A 19,261-nucleotide genomic window follows, 5' to 3' on the forward strand; every position below is an offset into this window, starting at 1 on the left:
TCTATCTATCTATCTATCTATCTATCTATCTATCTATCTATCTTTAACATGTTGCCTTCATTTAACACTTAGTAAGGAACAACAAAGAACCTTGCATATGCAATTTCCTTTAGCTTTCAGGGACTCTCTCTCTCTCTCTCTCTTCTTCTGTCTAAGATTTATCTTGATATACATTGCATATTAGTAAATGGTGAAACTTGAATGTATATACTGCATGGCTCGTGTATCCTTAGTATTGTACATAATTCTTAAGTTTTATGTGATTTGAAATTGTGTAAGGAACGATAAAAATCCATGGGTGGGAGTTAACTTACATTTAGAACCAGTAAGCAAAAAGGAAAATAAAACTCACCTAAATGTATAGCCACATGTAAATCTGTATGTTTGTTACACACATAACTTCCAATTTATACAGAAATAATACCTGTGGTTTGTTTTTGTAGATTCATTTCTTTGCCTGTTTGGTGTGGTAAAGATTCATGTTTACATTGATCCTGGAATTACACAAGAGACCTGGCTTCTGACCAAAACTAGAAAGAATGACATTCTCTACAAAATAACTTAAAGGGGATTGTGAAATGATTTTTCTTCACTGTCATTTTCTGTTTACTCAGTCACTCGTGGAAAAATATGTGTAGGATACATATAATACTTCATCCAAATATCATGTGTATGATTGAAGTTCCTCGGTTAGAATGTGCTGCTAAAATCCAGTGTAGCTTCCCACATAAACTCCACCTTGACCTTTTATTCTAGTCCAGGGCCTTCATTGAAAGCACATTTTGCAGATGGCTACTTCTGACAAGATCCTAAGTCTCAATATGTTTCTTTGTGCTGGGCTGGGAAGAGAGACAGAAATTCTGCATGTGTTTCAGAGTCAAATATTCTCAAGTCCCAGGAGGAGAAAGAGCAGCAGCACACAAAGCCTGGACATTTGCAGAAGGAACAGGAAATGAATCCAGCATCTGGTGCATCAGTAAGACAGTGGGGAGGACAGGGTTGGGGACAACCTTTGTTGAGAACAGTTTTAATCCAGCAAATAGACAAAACTCTGTCTTTCAGAGTAAGCTTCCTCATCCACACCCGATGTTTGTGGATATCTCAAAGACGCTATTCATTTTCTCTTGGCAGCAGCCTGTGAAAAGGAAAAAAAAAAGAGTTTACAAAGGCCTTTTCTATTGCACTCATAAAAGTTATTTTCAAAATCAATCATAAGTAAATGTGCTTGCTTAATACCTATCTGGTTATTTTCAGAGACCTACAATTTTGAGAGAAATATTGAAATTCAATGCTTGTAAGAGACACACTAAATGACTTTTAAAACTATAAACTTCTTAATATTGTCAGCTCCTAAAACCACCATATCATTCCAGCATCCTTAAGTTAATTTAGGATTCTCAAAAGAAATACTTTCCTATTTTCAGAACAAAAATGTTTATCTAATTTTCCCGTGCCTTTTCATGTTTACTATAATTGTAAGCCACTGTCTTTTGCAAAGTAATATCTACATTCATTCTGGCTTTTTGTTAGTCTTTATAATGAAGGGACTCTGACCTGTTCTAACACTTGGCTCTGAAGGTCTTTGACTTTCTCTCCCATTCTCTCGGAGGTGCTAAAATATTTTAGATTGCATTCCTAAAGCTAGCTACCAAGGTCTATTTCCTTATTTGTCCACTTCCCCTCTTGAGGCTGACTATTAAGGTCTAGTTATAAAAGTATTGAAGTCCAGCAATCAAAAGCCCCCTTTAGTTAACCTAATTAACATGCCCATTTGAAATTGAACACATGATCCTAACAAGGGGTTTCCCCTCCATTTTTATAATCTGCCATTTTCTCATGTGCCACATTTGTCTGCCCCTGTCCAGAGGCAGTCCTTTGTCCCTCCATGACAAATACCCCTTCTCTGTTTCCCTTTCTCCCCTATGTCCTTTACCACTGCACCCTAGCCCATTCTAACTTAGATCTCCCCCTTTTCTCCTTTTAAAAATTACCCCTGTGAAGTCATTTGCTTCTGTTTTCTGACTCAGCATTCAGAAAAAACAAAACAAAACAAAACAAAAACCTCTGAGTCAGAAATCAGCCACTTTGACTTTTATTCTTCGCTTAGTAAAGAATCTCTCTGTGAAAACAAGTGTTTGGTTGTGGTTTGGGCCTAATCCGAAGGCCAACAGAAAGCCCTGCTGTTCAAGGATCTCCCTCAAAAGTGTCCTTTGTTGAACCTGTTGGTCAGAAAATAAAATGGAGATACTGAAAACTTTACTGGATTCAAAACAGCATTAACTTTATCGATAGTGTTATCACAAAATGATATGAGACTTAACAGAGAATTTAACACAAAAAAGAATCAGAGCTTTTATTCAAAGCCCCATGTTATCAGTTTCCTATTTAGTGGGTTTAAGTAAAGTAGCCAGGCTGTCTTTTCTAAAGAAATGGCGCTTTCCATGATGTTTTCCAGGCAATGACTAAGTCCCTATTAACCAGAATGGTGGAGATTGGGTGCTGGTGTCTGTCATGCAAAACTGTGCACAATACTGTTAATGTCCTTCTCATTCCAGATCTTAGGAACTACTGCCAGATAAGTTTCATAGGAAGAGATCGGATGCTGAACACGTCACCAGGAGTCTTTTTAAGTGGTAGGTCTCAGGTGGGTCTTACCAGAGTTCTGGGGGATCTTTAAAAGATATTTGCAGCCCAGCACTTAAATAACTCAGAAAATACAGAGCAGCTGAGCTACTGAGAATCAAGTTAGGGGCCAAGCAATCGCCTCTTCTGGAATCTGACCTGAAGGTAACTGTAGCTCTCCCTGCCTGGTTCTGAGAAGTTCCTTGAGTCAAAACTCAGCTGCCCAATGGGATGAGCAGAGGAATTTTATGCTCCAGGCCAGTCTGGGCAACTTTGAAACATTATTTCAGAACAAAGAATCTTTTTATCTGGAGTAGGGGGCAGAGTTGAGATTGACTCATTGATAGAGGGCATGGCTAGCATGAAGGAGACCTCAGGTTCAATTGAAGGTAATATAAAATACATAAATAATAAAGAGCGAATAAATAATATGAAACACAAATAAAGCTAGCCGCCTTGTCAGATGGCAAGGTAGTCCACCCATAAGTAAAGTACAGGAGTTAGTGGACTCTTTGCTCAGGTGTCAGAAACCTAATAATCACATAATTACATGTCGGTGAAAACCAGGCTCTGACTTTGGACCTCAGTCGTCCCTGCTCCTCTTTACTGTTGTTGAGACTTAACGTATGGGACAAGCCATGGTATGCTGTTAGAAGTTAGGGTCAATAACTCCCTGACCTCAGAGGTGCCTCATGTCTTTGTATCACAGTTGCTGTATTTAAGTGAAAATAAGCAAAAGATGTACTTAATGGAAACGTTGAGAAATAAATTAATTAATTGCATTATGAAGGGCATACTTTAACAAACACCAAATGTAGCCAAAGGAACTTTAAAAATGAGCTGAAGAAAAACTAATGCCATACTGTTTAAAGTAAATCCTTTTTATTTCCCCTAATTCTGTTTTTTTTATTTCCCCCAATTCTGGGGTCAGAGCAGGTCAAGTAACCTCAATTCTACTATCTCAGAAGAGAGAGACAGACCAGTCCCACACAGCTGCGGCAGGGATTTGAGCAGAGGGCATACTGAAAGAGAGCTAATATTGGTAACTCCTGCTATCACTGAGTGCATCTATGTGGGACAGCAGGGGCTTCAAACAAACAGCTAGAATGAGAGCAGCGCATCTCAGGCAAAGAACACTTTAGCTTCTGAATTGGTACCACTGCAGTGAAAGAGGCAAAAATGCTTCCTTTTTTATAGTCACACAGAGAGTCACTAGGTCACAGCAGGGTGCAAGACATAGGAGTCCATGAGAAGTCAGACTCAAGAAGCAGTGGGTTTAGTGACACAAGGAAGGGCAGGTCAGACTATTTTATCATTTTATGATGTGACATTAGGTCATTGAGATAAAATCTGACCTTTAGAAGAATTAAAGTTTTAAAGAAAATAAAGGTTTAGCCTTCCTTATTATTTACTAATCTGGAAAGAAGAAAGTCTAACAAGTATATGCCTCATGAATACATTTAAACATGAATAAATTCCTTTTTATATGTTAATCTTGTCCTTTCTCCAAATCTCAGAATTCTTTCTCTCAAACTATTCTGTATTCCTAAAACTAGCATAGTCAATATTTATTTTCTAAAGTTTTAGCTAATCAGCCATTATTAATGTTTATCTGTAAATTAATATAGTAAGATTTAAAATAATTTTATTTAAGACACAGTTGGGACAATGGTTTGTACCCTGTTAATTGTATTTTAATAAAATGCGGATTGGTCAGTAGCCAGGCAGGAAGTATAGGCAGGACAATCAGACAGGAAGTAGAGGCAGGGTGACAAGAACAGGAGAATTCTGGGAAGAAGAAAGCTCATTCTGCAGTTGTGACCCAACCACAGAGGAAGCAAGATGTGACTGCCTTGCTGAAAAATGTACCAAGCCACGTGACCAACATAGACAAGAATTATGGACTAGTATAATTTATAAGAATTAGTTAATAGGAAGAGCCTGAGATACTGGGCCAATCAGTTTATAACTAATGTAGACCTTTGTGTGATTTTTTTGGTGGGTTGCTAAAGGGCTGTGGGATCTGGTAGAATACACAACCTCAGTCAACACTTCCATATAAGGCTTTCTTCATGAGTGAGAATTGGAGGTTAAGTTCCCATGCTTTCACAATAATCCCTCCTTCACACTCAGTGGTTTCTATAGTCTCTTTTGTGCTCTTACAAGGGCATTCATTTTACTCATGAGAGTTTGGCTGTCATAAATTAAATGTCTCTCAATAATACAAGGCACCAAACAATATTTGGTGATTAAAGTTTCTATGTAATAGTTTGCCAGTTTTTCCTTCAGGACTCTCAAATCCTCTAGATATACCATTCTTGAAGAAATGTGGGTGGGTATCTCAAACAGCACCCTGTCTAACATAGATTTTCTTATTCTTTTCTCTTTCTCTCTTGATGAATTAAAGAAACTTTTTTTTCTTGTTCCAATCATTGCTGACTTGTTTGTCTAGTTTTTATCTGTTTTCACAGTTCTGTATATCTCCCTTACTCTTCAACTCAAGTATCGCAGCACTTTTCTTGATTGTAATAATAACAGATTTCTCATTTCTGCCTTCCTAACACTCTTCAAACAGGTTAACCAGAGGATTGGGCATTTAAATCCTGACAAAGACTTTTAATTTCTTTGTCCCTGTGGTCCTCAACCACACTTTTCCTTCTGATCTTTATCCTGTGGATCTCAACCACAGTTGTCTTTCTGATCTTCAACTCAGAATGTAGCCTGGACATCAAGTTTACCATATTGGATTCATGTAGCACTGTAGTTTCTCAACTCAGAGAAAATAAAATTGTCATTTTAATTTTGATGTCTTTTCCTTTTCTTTCTTTCCCTTTATTTTCTGGTATTGGATATTATGACTAGGGGCTAGACAGCCTAGACAGACATTCTTCTGCTGAACTACTTTCCTACTATAATTTTAGTATATGTTATGATATTAGGTGGTACGGGAGAATTGTCTGTATTCTGTCAATCAGGTTTTAAGTAAACGCTGATTGGTCAGGCAGAAAGTATAGGCGGGAAAACCAGACAGGAAGTAGAGGTGGAGCAAAGAGAACGGGAGTACTCTGGGAAGCAGGAAGCTCCCTCCGCAGTCCTTCCCAGACGACTGAAGAAGCAACATGTCAGCTGCCACGCTGAGCCATGTGGATAACATACATAAATATAATGAGCTAACTTAAGTTCTAAGAGCTAATAAGTAGCCTGAGCCAATGGGCCAGTCAGTTTATAATCTTATGGAGTCCTCTGTGTGATTTTCTTTGGGGCTTGCTGGCTGTGGGGTACCGGGCGGGACAGATGCCCCAACAAGGAGGCCCCCTCATGTTACAATTAGGTCTCAATAAATTCTCAAACTAGACCTAAATTTCTCTCCCTTGTTTACATGCATTATACACTAAAATCTTTTCTCTTCAGTCATGGCAAAGATGGGAACATATGTGTAGAACAGCAAAGCTGGAGCATGTCATCTTTATTTCCCTATCACTATGCAAATTGTTATGTGTCAGGTGTTTCTATCAGTATAGCCTCGCCTTACATTTTTTTACAGAAACAAAGCTTCCAGATTACCTTTTCTCCCTTTAACAATTCTCTATATTTATTTAATCTTATGTGAATAGATAATACACTGTGAAAGAGATTTTTACTTATTTCTTAAAAATGGCACTAAGGTCCAAAATTAAGTGTCAAAAGCTATTAAGTAACCTGAATTCTACTCTAAAATATGGACCAACCATGAGAGTACCTTCTCTCATTATAGCTCAGTGAAAGTTGGTTGCCTACCACCATGGCCTCACTAAACCTCTGGTAGATTAGGGTGACTGGTACAGAACATAGATGCTCTCTTCTAAACCTAAGTTTGAGAATAAACTGTTTGCTCTAGCAACTCTATGGGGATGTAAGGGTTCTACTTTCTTTCCAAATAACCAGAAAAATTTTGGCTTTGATAAATATAATTTAAATATTTCTTAACCATCTAGGTACAAGTAGATAGATACATTATCATTTGAATATAAAGCATCCTAGTAAGAGCTACTCATTTTCCCAGACTCACATTGTGTTCCTTTATGCCTGTGCCCATTTTGTATATATTTTGGTTGATTTGGATGTCATCTTCTACAAATTAGAATCACCTAAGTAGGGCATTTTACTTCAAAGTACAGTTTGCCTTAATTGAGCCAAGAAGAGCAGTCTGAATTGAGAGTGGAGACTTAAGATAACAGCGCAGGTAATTGGAGTAAAGAAAGAAGGACAATGCCTTTGTTTACTTGGCTTTCCCTCTTTTTTCTGAGTTAATTCCCCTGCTAAGGCTGCTGATTCCTTCCCTGATAGCAAAGCCAGAATTTCTAAGCTTTCATCATGGTCTAGCATCATGGTCTAGAAACTAGGGACTCTACAGTAACCTTTTGATATGCCAGGGAGATTCAGGGATTACTGTTGAACAATTGCTTTTTGATTCCTCATGCTTCCAGGTAGTGTGAGATAGCCAATAGAGACTAATTGCCTACTAAAGCTTTTGTCCTTAAACATGGAACGATTACAGCTTTTTAGTATTCTCTTCTTTTTACATACATATATGTAATATATATATATATATAAAAATAAGCAATATATATACATTATCTATGCATATACATATCTGTTTTATATGTGTGTGTGTATATATGCACAATAAGACCACTGGTTCTAAAGCAGTGGTTCTCAAATTTTCTAATGTTGCAACATGTTTTTACAGTTTCTCATGTTGTGGTGACCTCCAATCATAAAATTATTCTTGATGCTAATTCATAAATAATGTTGTTACTGTTATGAATCATAACGTAAATATCTGTGTTTTGTGATGGTCTTAGGTGACCCCTATGAAAGGGTTCTTCAGTCCCAAAAGGGATCAAAACCCACAGGTTAGGAACCACTGCCCTAGAGAAATCTAACAAATAGGGTAGCATGTGTAGGCGGTACACATGTGTAAGCATGTGTGCCTGTGTGTGGTGCACACCAATTGAATATGCTTGTAGAGACTGGACATGGACATCAGGTCTCTTCCTCAATGGCTCCCCACCTTAACAACCCAACCCAGTTATCTTGCTCTGAAGATCTCTAGTCAAATTTTCCTCATACTGGGCTGACAAGCAGGCTTTTTCTCCCACCTGGCTTTTACATGAGTTCTGGGAAATTGAACTCCAATGCTCATAATTGTGAATTGGGTACTTTTACAAAAAAAAATCTCTGCAGCCCCTGTGTCCTTCTGAAAGTTGAGAGAGTGTCCTTGACAAGTTGCTAATCATAGGTCAAGGATAACTTGAGATTTCTTTTTATTTTTTAAGAAATGTAGCTGTCACACTATAATGAGACATGCTGTTGACATTCATCCGACTGACCTATATAGTCTTTATCTGAGATGCAGGCAAACAGTTTATGTTTTATATGAAAGATTATCTTCAGAGCCAGAGAGTCAAAATGAGCTGTTCTAAGACCTATATCCTTAAAGCTCATTCAGCCTTAGTCTATAAATGACTGACTGATAGAGAGTTCCCTCTTTCAATTGTGCAATTATCTACCTAGTTAAAAACTGAATTAAAAAAAACTGAATTAAAATATTTTCCTGGGGAAATATGCCAGTTTGGTACTCTGTTTTAAGAAATGTCTTTGCAGATTATTAAAAAAAAGAATGAGAAAATGCTATTTCAGTCTGCAATTATTTAGCATGCATTAAAATTAATCTAAAATATCTACAGGGCCTGTGAAGTTGTATGGACATGAGCTGCTTTCCAAGTTAATGCCATGGAAAATGGCAGCTTAGCTGATCTCTTTTCACAGACTTTTAATGATGTATTTCTCTAAGGATCTGAAAGAACATTAGATCTAGGAGCTTTTAACTGTAGCATGTGGATGATTCAAAGTGAAATTATACTTGGGTTCCACCATGTGTGAGTTTCAAAATATCTAGTAGCTTCCTTTATATGATTTCAATGTCCAAAACTTCCATATAAACAACTGAGAAGATGTTTTAGTGAGAGATGTTTATACTAACTCTTCCAGGCTACCAAGTCTCTGACCTTACTTTTATATTTTTCATATGTCACAGCTATGCTCTAAAAATGACCTTTGGTTCTCATGTGTACGTGTATATGTTCAGTTGTACATTTGTAAATCTTTGTAGGTGTGTGCATGACTAGAGAAATGAGAGAACAATTCCAAGGGCCATTCTTTGGGCACAGTCTGCCTTGGAGATACTGTCTCCCTGACTTGGAACTCAAATAATTGGCTAGGCTAACTGAAGACCAGGTCCCAGGGATCATCCCAGGCCATGGAAATATGTCACCATGTATGGCTTTTCACCTCCCTTACTTTTGCTTTTGTTATTTGGTTTTTTTTTTGTTTGCTTGTTTTGAAACAGTGTCTCTTCATGTATCCCAAACTATTAAGAAACTCACTAATTTCCACTTACGAGTGAGTACATACTATGTTTGTTTTTCGGGGTCTGGGTTATTAGATAGAAAGGATAACCAGCCTATAGTCCATAACCACAAAGAAACTAGGTACCAAGGAGAACTCTAAGAGTGATATACGTGGTCCCCCCTGGAAAAAAAATAGACAAGATTTCCTGGGAAAATTGGGAGCATGGGTGGGAAGACAGAAGTGGATGCAGAAGGGAGGAGGAAAACATGAGGGAAAGGGATGCTCAAGAAAGGGGAAGGACAGAGAGCAAGAGCAAGGGAAGATATATCTTGATTGAGGGATCCATTAAGATTAAAGAACTTTGATTATGAGGGTAGCAAGAAACCTGGCACTAGGGAAATCCCCAGGAACCTACAAGACTAAGCGAAGTTTCAAAGTAATAGTGGAGAGGGTGCCTGTACTGGCCTTTCCCTGTAATCAGATTTATGACTGCCTTAATTATTATCATAGAACCTTCTTCCAGCAACTGATAGAATCAGATGCAGAGATCAACAGCTAAGCATTGAACTCAGCTCTCAGTCGAATAGAGGGAAGAGTGAGAATATGAACAAAAGGGTCAAGAGTATAATGAGGATACCCACATAGACAGCTGACCTGAGCTAGTAGGAGCTCATTGACTCTAGACTGACAGTGGGGGAGCCTTCGTAGATCCAAACTAGACCCTCCAAATGTGGCTGACCATTGTGTGGCTGGGGCAGTCTTGTGGGGCCACTGTGGGGATCAGGGTTTATCTTTAGTGCATGAACTGGTTTTATGGAGTCCATTCTTTCAGATGGACTCCCAAGCCTTGCTTGGGAGAAGGCCTTTGTCGTGCCTCAAAGTGATATGATAGACTTTTTTGACTCCCCATGGGAAGCCTTACCTTCTCCGAGGAGTGGGTAGGGGATAGGGTGAGTGTAGGTGAGAGGAGTGGGAAGAGGGGAGGGATTGGGAACTGGGATTGGTATGCAAAAATGCGAAAAGATTGTTTTAAAATAAACAAATAATAAAAAAAGAAAAATCTCACTGATCAGACAAGGATAGGCCTCGAACTCACAGAGTTCTGCCTGCCTCTACCTCTAGAGTGCTGGTATTAAAGGCATGCAGTACTATTATAGGGTACCTGAACTCCCCAGACTCCTGAATAAATCACATGGAGTTCTTATTATTCATTACAACCAGCTGAACTATGCAAAGAAGAGTTATGTGGAACAGCTTTGACCTTGAGTTGTTTGATTTTCTTAAATACAAACAACACAATCATGACATGTACAGAAAGATACCAGTGGACATTTGTGGAAGGTATTGTTTTAGGAAGCCGAGAGATAGCAATTAAATGGTCAGCTAGTTAACCTTTAGGTCAGGGTCATATTGTACAGGAGCATACGTTTGGTCCAGAGATCAGTTTACCTCAGGAATGTATGACTGGTCCAGAAACCAGTTTTACCCAAAACAGTTTTAGTAATTAATGTATTTCTAGGATTACTTTCAGCATATTTATAATTCAATAGCCCACATATATATATATATATATATATACACATCTATATATATGTGTAGATATAATAATCTACACATACTAAATACAGCTTGACCTTTCTCTGTAAACCCTTTTTAGCTACACAGTAGTAGATTATTAGTCGACCATAGTACACTAATATAGGTTTTTATAATATTTGTTGGGATGAATATCAATGTAAATATATTGCATGGCAAAAATAGAAACATTGCAACAGAGAATAAAATAGAAATGACATTTTTGTATAAAGTGGACTTTAGTGCTATTCAAAATCATATTTTCACAAAATTGATTGCAAATAATATAAAATGGTTATTTGTTTCTTATCAAGTTAAAATTTTAATCAATATTGGGATTATCATTTCTGTAGATGTTGATAAAGAAGAGGACAGAATAAAAATATCTCTTAAACAATGTAGTGAAGTCAATACATAGGTCTTTGCAATTCTATGAAGCTGCTGTGAGACTCCTGTCTCAGTCTCCTGTTTGACTCAGTGGTGAGTGTTGACCTGGTCTCTTATTTTTGGTATCATCAGAGCAGGAAGCATAACAAGGCAAAACACAATTGTTTGACTATAGTTTTCAAATATGTAGCTTTGTATTGCTAAAAGTTAATTACAAAGGAAAAGACTCACATTTTGGCTTTACTTATTACAAAGAACATTTCTTATAGTGGCACAAATTGGCTGTCTTCATGCTGGTGAAGCTTCGCTAGTGAGTTCAGCTTCTTCTCAGTCTGTAAGGCTGGATCATCACAGTCCCAGTCTAGCACAGAAGGCCTAGAGGACACCAGGAGAAGTGGTCTTTAGTCCATGATGGAGATGAAGGAGGATGGGTGCTAATGTCCATAAAGGATGGCAGCAACTAGGTAAGCAGTTGCACTGAGCAGCAAAGAAGGGAGAAGGAAGATGGCCAGGAAAATCAGCACTGGGAGAAGAGAAGGACACATCAGAAGGATTTGTGGGAGAAGGAAATGATGTAATTATATTTTTAAAAAAATTTAAATTCATTTTATTAATAATTGAGTGAATGCTGTGTTAACACATAGGATAATACAGCAAACTCCAACAATCTTAAAATATTAGTTAAAGTCAAAAAACTTTTGTTTAATAAAATATCTTTTTGTCTAATAAAAAAATAATTTCCATTCAGTCCTTCTCCATACAGCTGTATACATATAGAATTGTTCTATTGTTGATATTGAACCAGCACTTTGTTCTAGGAGAAAAATTTTCTTCAGAGAATTTTTTAGATTTGCATTAAATCCATGAGTTATTCTGGAAAATAATTGTTGAAAATGCAATAATGCTCTAAGATCTGTAGATGGGATCTCACTCTGTTCCTCTTCAGTTACATGGTCTTTGTCATTTCTATTGGAAGAAGTCAGATGAGACACCCACAGCATCATGGAGAAGCATGCACATTTTATTCAGAGTAAAGTGGAACATGGTCCAGCGGTGAAAGAGGGCAATAGCCCAGAAAGGCCATAATGGGGAAAGTATCCTCATCAAATGGTAAAAGACAATGGTTAGGGAAATCATAGTTTACATTTTTAGGTAAATTGTTTAACAATACTTTCCAGTCTCTAGAACAATTTTTCTGAGGATTGTTTTCTTATCTAGGAGATTGACAAGCATATTTACATTAAGTCTTAAGAGAGAGAACAATGTATGTCTTGTTCTTTATTAGAAAACCCTCTAGAAAATAATGATGGTCTTTCTGGTAGTTCAGAAGGCCATTTCTCCACCTATGGCCATGGATATCACTAGATGACTTGTTTTGACCCATAGTCAAAATCTTACTCATTAAGTTTCTGGCTTCATAAGCTAGTGCTTATGAGGGAGGATCCATCTGCTTTGACCTTCAAGCCTGCTGATATCTGACTAGTAAATAGAAGTGAATTCACCTTACACATTAGCTAGTGTTCCCTAGACAAACGTTTTCAGCTCACTGCTTTGAACATTTTATTAAAAAATTCATTTGCTGCAAGATTATTTGGAGAAAGTTTGTTTATTAGTGATTTCTCTACCATGTTTGGCAATTAATGCAAGCTCATAAATGACTTTTCATTTTATATTTCTTTAGCACCTACTACTAAGATATGCAAGTAATAACTGTGGTTAAAAGAATTAGATCTGACTTGTATTAGTTAGGGTTGCTATTTCTATGATGACATACCATAACCAAAAGCAAGTTGGAAAATAAAAGGTTTGTTCTGCTTACAATTCAATATAACTGTTCATCACTGAAGGAAGTCAGAGAAAGAACTCAAACAGGGCAGGAGCCAGGAGACAGGAGCTGATGCAGAGGCCATAGAGAAATGTTCCTTAGTCGCTTCCTCATCTTGTCTTTTTCAGCCTGCTTTCTTATGGAACACAGAAACATATGCAGAGATGGCAGTACCTATAATAGGTTGGACACTCCCCATCAATCACTAATGAAGAAAGTACCTACAGGCTTGCCTATAGCAGACCTTTTATTTTCATTATATTTATAAATTATTTCACATTCCAAATGCAATTCTCCTCCCTCATCTCCTTTCATTCCCTCCCTAAAACAACCCTCCTCCCAATCTACTCCTCCTCCCTTTCTTTTAAGAAAGGGGCAGACCTCCTGTGGATATCAACAAAACCTCAAATAACTGTGGTAGGACTAAGCACCTCACCTTTGATTAAAGGGCAAGGCAATCCAGTATGAGGAATAGGTTCCCAAAAGCTGGGCAAAGCATTAGAAACAGTACCTCCTCCCACTATTAAAAGTCCTGAAATTATACCAAGCTATACAACTAACATATCTGGACAGGTCAGTCCCATGGAGGCTCCCTGGTTATAGGTTCAGACTTTGTGAACCCCTATGATACCAGATTAGATCTCTCTCTCTCTCTCTCTCTCTCTCTCTCTCTCTCTCTCTCTCTCTCTCTCTCTCTCCGTGTGTGTGTGTGTTTGTGTGTGTGTGTGTGTATGTGTGTTGTGATGTCCTTGATACTTCTGACTCCTAACATCCTTCCTCCCTCTCTTCAGAAGGACTCCCCAAGTTCAGTCCAATTTTGGCTATGGGTCTCTGCATCTGTTTTTACTTAATGACAATTGGGGTAGGCACCAAACATTAACTAAAGCAGAATATCATTAGAAATCATTATGTTGACATTTTTTTCTCCAATTGTGTTTGCTTGTATCCTAAGTCTCTGGACCATCCTGCCTCTGGGTTCCGACACTCTCGACAGTGTCAGGGATGTCACTCTCGTGGCATGTGTTCCGGGTTTGATCCATGTTGGTTGGATGCTCCCACAATCTCTACCCCACCCTTACCACAGCACATTCCATAGGCTGGAGATGGCTAATTTAGGCTCTATATCCACTATCACTAGCAATCTTACTAGATTCCTGAGAGATTATCTTGCACCAGGTTTCTACATGACCCCAAAATGCCACCCTTTCCAGTCATCTGTTTGAGTACTCTCCCCTTCAATCAACGCCCAACCTGAACCATCATGTCCATTCTCATCTGGCCCCAGTATACCCACTAAATCTCCTGAATTTTTCCCTACCATGGAGATCAGAGCAACCACAATTGAGCACCCCTTGTTACCTATCCTATCTGAGTCTGTGGACTGTAGCATAATTATCCTTTACTTTACAGCGTATTCACTTATAGGTGATTACATAATGTGTGTGTCTTTTTTGGGTCTGAGTTACCTCAGTCGGGATGATTTTTTTTTTCTAGTTACATCCATTTTCCTTCAAATTTCATGATGTCATTGCTCTTAACCACTTAGTAATACTTCATGGTGTATATGTATCTTTTCATTAGTCCAATTTGGAATATCTTGGTTGTTTCCAGTTTCTGACTACTAGAAGTAGAGCTACTATAAACAAAACTGGACAAATATCTTTGTGGAATGATTGAATAGAGCATCCTTTGGGTATATGCTCCAAAGAAGTAAAGCTAGAACTTGAAGTAGTTTGATTTCCAGTTTTCAGAGAAACTACTATATTGATTTCCAGAGTGGCTGTAAAGGTTTGCACTCCCAGCAACAGTGGCGGAGTTTCCCCTTGCTCTATATCCTCAACAGCATGACCCATCACTTGTGTTTTTGATCATAGCCATTCTGACAAGTATAAGATGGAATCTCAGAGTAGTTTTGATTTGCATTTCCTTTCTGGCTAAGGATATTGAACATTTATTTAAGTGCTTCTAAACTATCGGAGATTCTTCTGTTGAGGATTCTCTGTTTGGAGTATTTTTACATTATTGTTCATGAGGGAAATTGTTCTATAATTCTCTTTCTTTGTTGAGTCTTTGTATAGTTTGGGTACCAGTATGACTGATTCCTAATAAAAAGAATTTGACAATTTCCTTCTCTTCCCATTTTATGGGATAATTTGAAGAGTATTGGTCTTAGCTCTTCTTTGAAAGAATGGTATATTTCTGTACTCAAACCATCTGGTCCTAGGGTTTTTGTTTTTGTTTAGATTGGGAGACTTTTAGTGACTGCTTCTACTTCTTTATGAGTTATAAGTCTATTTATGTTGTAATTTTTTCTGATTTTGATTTAACTTTGGTAAGGGGTGTCCATCAAGAAAAATGTCAATTTTTTTAGATAAATTTTACATTTAAAAACTCAAGAAGAAGCAGAAGAAGAAGAAGAAGGAGGAGGAGGAGGAGAAGGAGAAGCAGAAGCAGAAGGAGAAGGAGAAGAGAAAGAAGAAGAAGAAAACTCTCTGGTGAGAGTAGACAACAGGAAATAATCAAACTCAGGGTTGAAATAAATTAAAAATAAATAAAATAGCAATACAAAGAATCAATAAAAAAATTGGTTCTTTGGGAAAATCAACAAGATAGTACAACCCTTCCCCAAACTATTGAAGAGAAAGAGAAAGAATATCCAAATTTGCAAAATTAGAAATTAAAAATGTGGCATAACAACAGACTCTGAGGAAATCCAGAGATTCATTAGATCATACTTTAGAAGCCTATATGCCACAAAATTGGAAATATCTAACCAAAATGGACAACTTTCTTAATTGGTAATACATACTAAAATAAATCAAGGTCAAATAATCAATTTAAACAGACCTCTAACCCCTAAGAAAATAGAAACAGTCATTAAAAATCTTCAAACCAAAAATATCCCAAGACCATATCTTTTCAGCACAGAATTCTGTATTTTATAGAAGAGCTAATTTCAGTACTCCTCAAATTGTTCTGCACAATTAAAACAGAAGGAAAATTGACAAATTCTTTTCATGAGGCCACATTTACTCTGATACCAAAACCAAACAAAGAAGCAGCATAAAAAGAAAATTCCAGACCAATGTCACTCATGAACATTGATACAAAAATACTCAATAAAACATGGCAAACAAAATCCAAGAACACATAAAAAAAATCATTCATCATGATCAAGTAAGCGTCATGCTAAGATGCAGGAATGGTTCAACATATGAAAATCTGTCAATATAATCTGCCCCGTAAACAAACTGAAAGAAAAATGCACATGATCATCTTATTAGATGCTGGAATAGCCTTTGACAAAATGCAACACCCCTTCATGATAAAAGTTCTGGAGAGAATAGGGATACAAGGAACATACCAAAATGAAATAAAGGCAATATACAGCAAGCCAATAGTAAACTTCAAATTAATTGAAGAAAAAGTCAAAGTGATTCAACTAAAATCAGGGACAAGACTAGGCTGTTTACTCTCTCCATATCTATTCATTATAGTATTTGAGGTTCTAGTTAGAGCTAGACAACAAAAGATCAAGGGGATACAAATTGGAAAGGAAGAAGTTAAACTTTCACTATTTGCAGATGATATGGTAATATACATAAGTGACCCAGAAATTCTACCTGGGAACTCCTACAGCTGATAAATACCCTCAGTAATGTGGCTAGACTCAAGATTAACTAAAAAAAAATCAGTAGCTCTCCTATATACAAATGATAGACTGAAAAAGAAATCAGAAGAAACATCACCTTTTACAATAGTCACAAAAAATATAAAATATTTGGGAGTAATTCTAACCAAATGAAAATTGAACAACCTATGACTAGAATTTAAAGATGTTGAGAAAATAAATTGGCGTGGAAATCTGAATATGTAAAGATATTCCATGCTCAGGGACCAGTAGGATCAACACAGTAAAAATGGCAATCTTATAAAAAGTAATGTACATATTCAATGTAGTCCCCACCGAAATCCCAGCACAATTCTTCATAGACCTCAATAAAACCCCACAGTATTCAATATCATATGGGAAAAAAATTCATGGTGGTTAAAACAATCCTGTACAATAAAGGAACTTCGGGGGGTATCAGCATCCCTGACTTCAAGCTCTACTATAGAGCTATTATAGAAAAACAGTTTGGTACTGGCATAAAAACAGACACATGAATCAATGGAATTGAACTGGAGACCATGATATAAATCCACACACTTATGAATAAGTAGTTTCTCAAAAAGAAGCCAAAAATATGTGATGGAAAAAAGAAAGCATGTCGAAGAATGCAATGGATACATATCTATCACCCTGCACAAAACTCAAGTCCAAGTGGAGCAAAGACCTCAACATAAATCCAGTTACTCTGAATCATATTGAAGAGGAAGTGGGAAGTAGTCTAGAATGCATTGGCATAGGAAACTACTTTCGAAACATAACACCATTAGCACAGACACTGAGACAGACAATTAATAAATGGAATGTCCTGAAACTGAAGAGTTTCTGTAAGGCAAAGAATACTATCAATAAGACTAAATGGCAACACACAGAATGAGAAAAGAGCTTCATGAATCCCACATCTGACAGAGGATTCATCTCCAAAATATATAAAAAACTCAAGAAACTAGACTTCAAAATAAAAAAAATAATCCAATTTAAAAAATGAAGTACAGAAAAAAAAGAAAAATAAATGAAGTACAGGTTTAAACAGAGAATTTTCAAGAGAAGAATCTTGAATGGCTGAGATAAACTTAAAGAAGTATTCAATATTCTTAACTATCAGGAAAATGCAAATCAAAATGACTCTGAGTTGCCATCTTACACCTGTCAGAATGGCCAAGATCAAAAATGCTAATGACAGCCTATGTTGGAGAGGATGTGGAGTAAGGGGAACACTTCTACATTGTTGGTGGGAGTGCGAACTTGTACAGCCACTTTGAAAATCATTATGGTGGTTTTTCAGAAACTGGGACTCAGTCTACTTCAAGACCCAATGAATTCTTGGGCATATACTCAACGCTATTCAACCATACCACAAGGACACTTGCTGAACTATGTTCATGGCAGCATTATATTCATAATAGCTTGAATCTGGAAACAACCTAGATGACCCTAAAGTGAAGAATTGCTCAAGAAAATGTGATATATCTACAAAATGGAGCATTTATTACTCAGTGGAATAAAACAATAATATTATGAAATTTGCAAGCAAATGGATAGAAATAGAAAAAGATCATCCTGAGTGAGGTAACCAAGATCCAGAAATATAAGCATGGTATCCTCAGTCCCATATAATAAGCAAGGAGGTAGGCAACAAGGAGAACCTTAAGAAGGTTGCATGGATTTCTATGTGAAAAGGAAATAGATGAAATATCCTGGGTAAACTGGGGGTTGGGCAGAGGAAAGTGGAGGTAATGTGGGTATGGGAACATGAGGAATGAGGATGGTTAAGTTGGGGACAGTATGTAGGGGGAAAGTAATGAAAGAGATAACTTGGTAGAGTAGGCCATTATGGGGTTAGTAAGAAACCTGGTGACAGGGAAACTCCCAGCAACCCACAAGGATGACTCCAGCTAAGACTCCTAGCAATAGCTGAGAGGATTCCTAAAGTGGCTTTCCCCTGCAATCAGATTGATGAACACCTTAATTTAATCATAGAACTTTCACCCAGTACCTAACAGAAGTCGATGCAGAGAACCATAGCCAAGCACTGGGCTGAGCTCCAGGATTCCAGCTGAAATGAGGAAGAGAGGAAGGATTATATGAGCAAGGCACGGGATGGGGCATCAAGATCAGTATGGGAAAACCTACAGAGACAGCTGACCTGAGCTTGTAGAAACTCAAGGACTCTATATGGACTGCTAGGAAACCAGCATGAGACTAAACTAGATCCTCTGCACCTGGTTGACAGTTGTGTAGCTTGGTCTTTTGTGGGACCCATAGAAGTGGTACGAGGACCTGTCCCTAATACATGAGCTGACTCTTTGGAACCTAATCTCTATGGTGGGATGCCTTATTCAGCCTTGATGAAGCAGGGAGGAGCTTGGTCCTGCTTCAACCTGCTATGCCATGCTTTGTTGATTCCAAAGGGAGCCCTTAGCCCATTTGAATGGAGATGGAGGAGGAGTGGATGGGGAGACGGTAGAATGGAGATGGGGGATGGAATGGAAGAAGGGGAGGAAGAGGAAACTGGTTGGTATGTAAAATAAAACCACGAAAAAATGTAAAAATGTAAAAAAAGAAGAGTATTACTCCAAAATTCTTTGTTTTCTTCACTTTGATATTGTAATTAAGTTTTAAAAAAAGTTTATTCTTTGCAAATTTCAGTGATGTATACAATGTATCTTAATCATTTTATTGGCTCTACCCCCTTCCTCCCATTTCCTCCAACTCTCTCAATATATCTTCTTCCAAAATTCATATTCTCTGTTTACTATTTTAAATAACTCACTGAGGCCTGTTAAAAT

General features: G+C 37.4%; 1 long non-coding RNA gene across 1 annotated transcript in view; it reads right to left on the reverse strand.

The window, feature by feature from the left end:
- Positions 1–1,011: 1,011 nt before the first annotated feature.
- LOC125397092 (uncharacterized) overlaps positions 1,012–19,261 on the reverse strand; it is a 55,581-nt gene continuing 37,331 nt past the window's right edge. Inside the window, exons 4-6 of the long non-coding RNA XR_007230986.3 lie at positions 12,797–12,976; positions 11,209–11,352; positions 1,012–1,135 (exon numbers count right to left, since the gene is read on the reverse strand). This is a non-coding gene — a long non-coding RNA (uncharacterized LOC125397092). The remainder of the gene's footprint in view (positions 1,136–11,208; positions 11,353–12,796; positions 12,977–19,261) is intronic.

The sequence above is a fragment of the Myodes glareolus genome, chromosome 4 (assembly GCF_982192425.1).
Source record: "Myodes glareolus chromosome 4, mMyoGla1.1, whole genome shotgun sequence".
NCBI classification, from domain to species: domain Eukaryota; kingdom Metazoa; phylum Chordata; class Mammalia; order Rodentia; family Cricetidae; genus Myodes; species Myodes glareolus.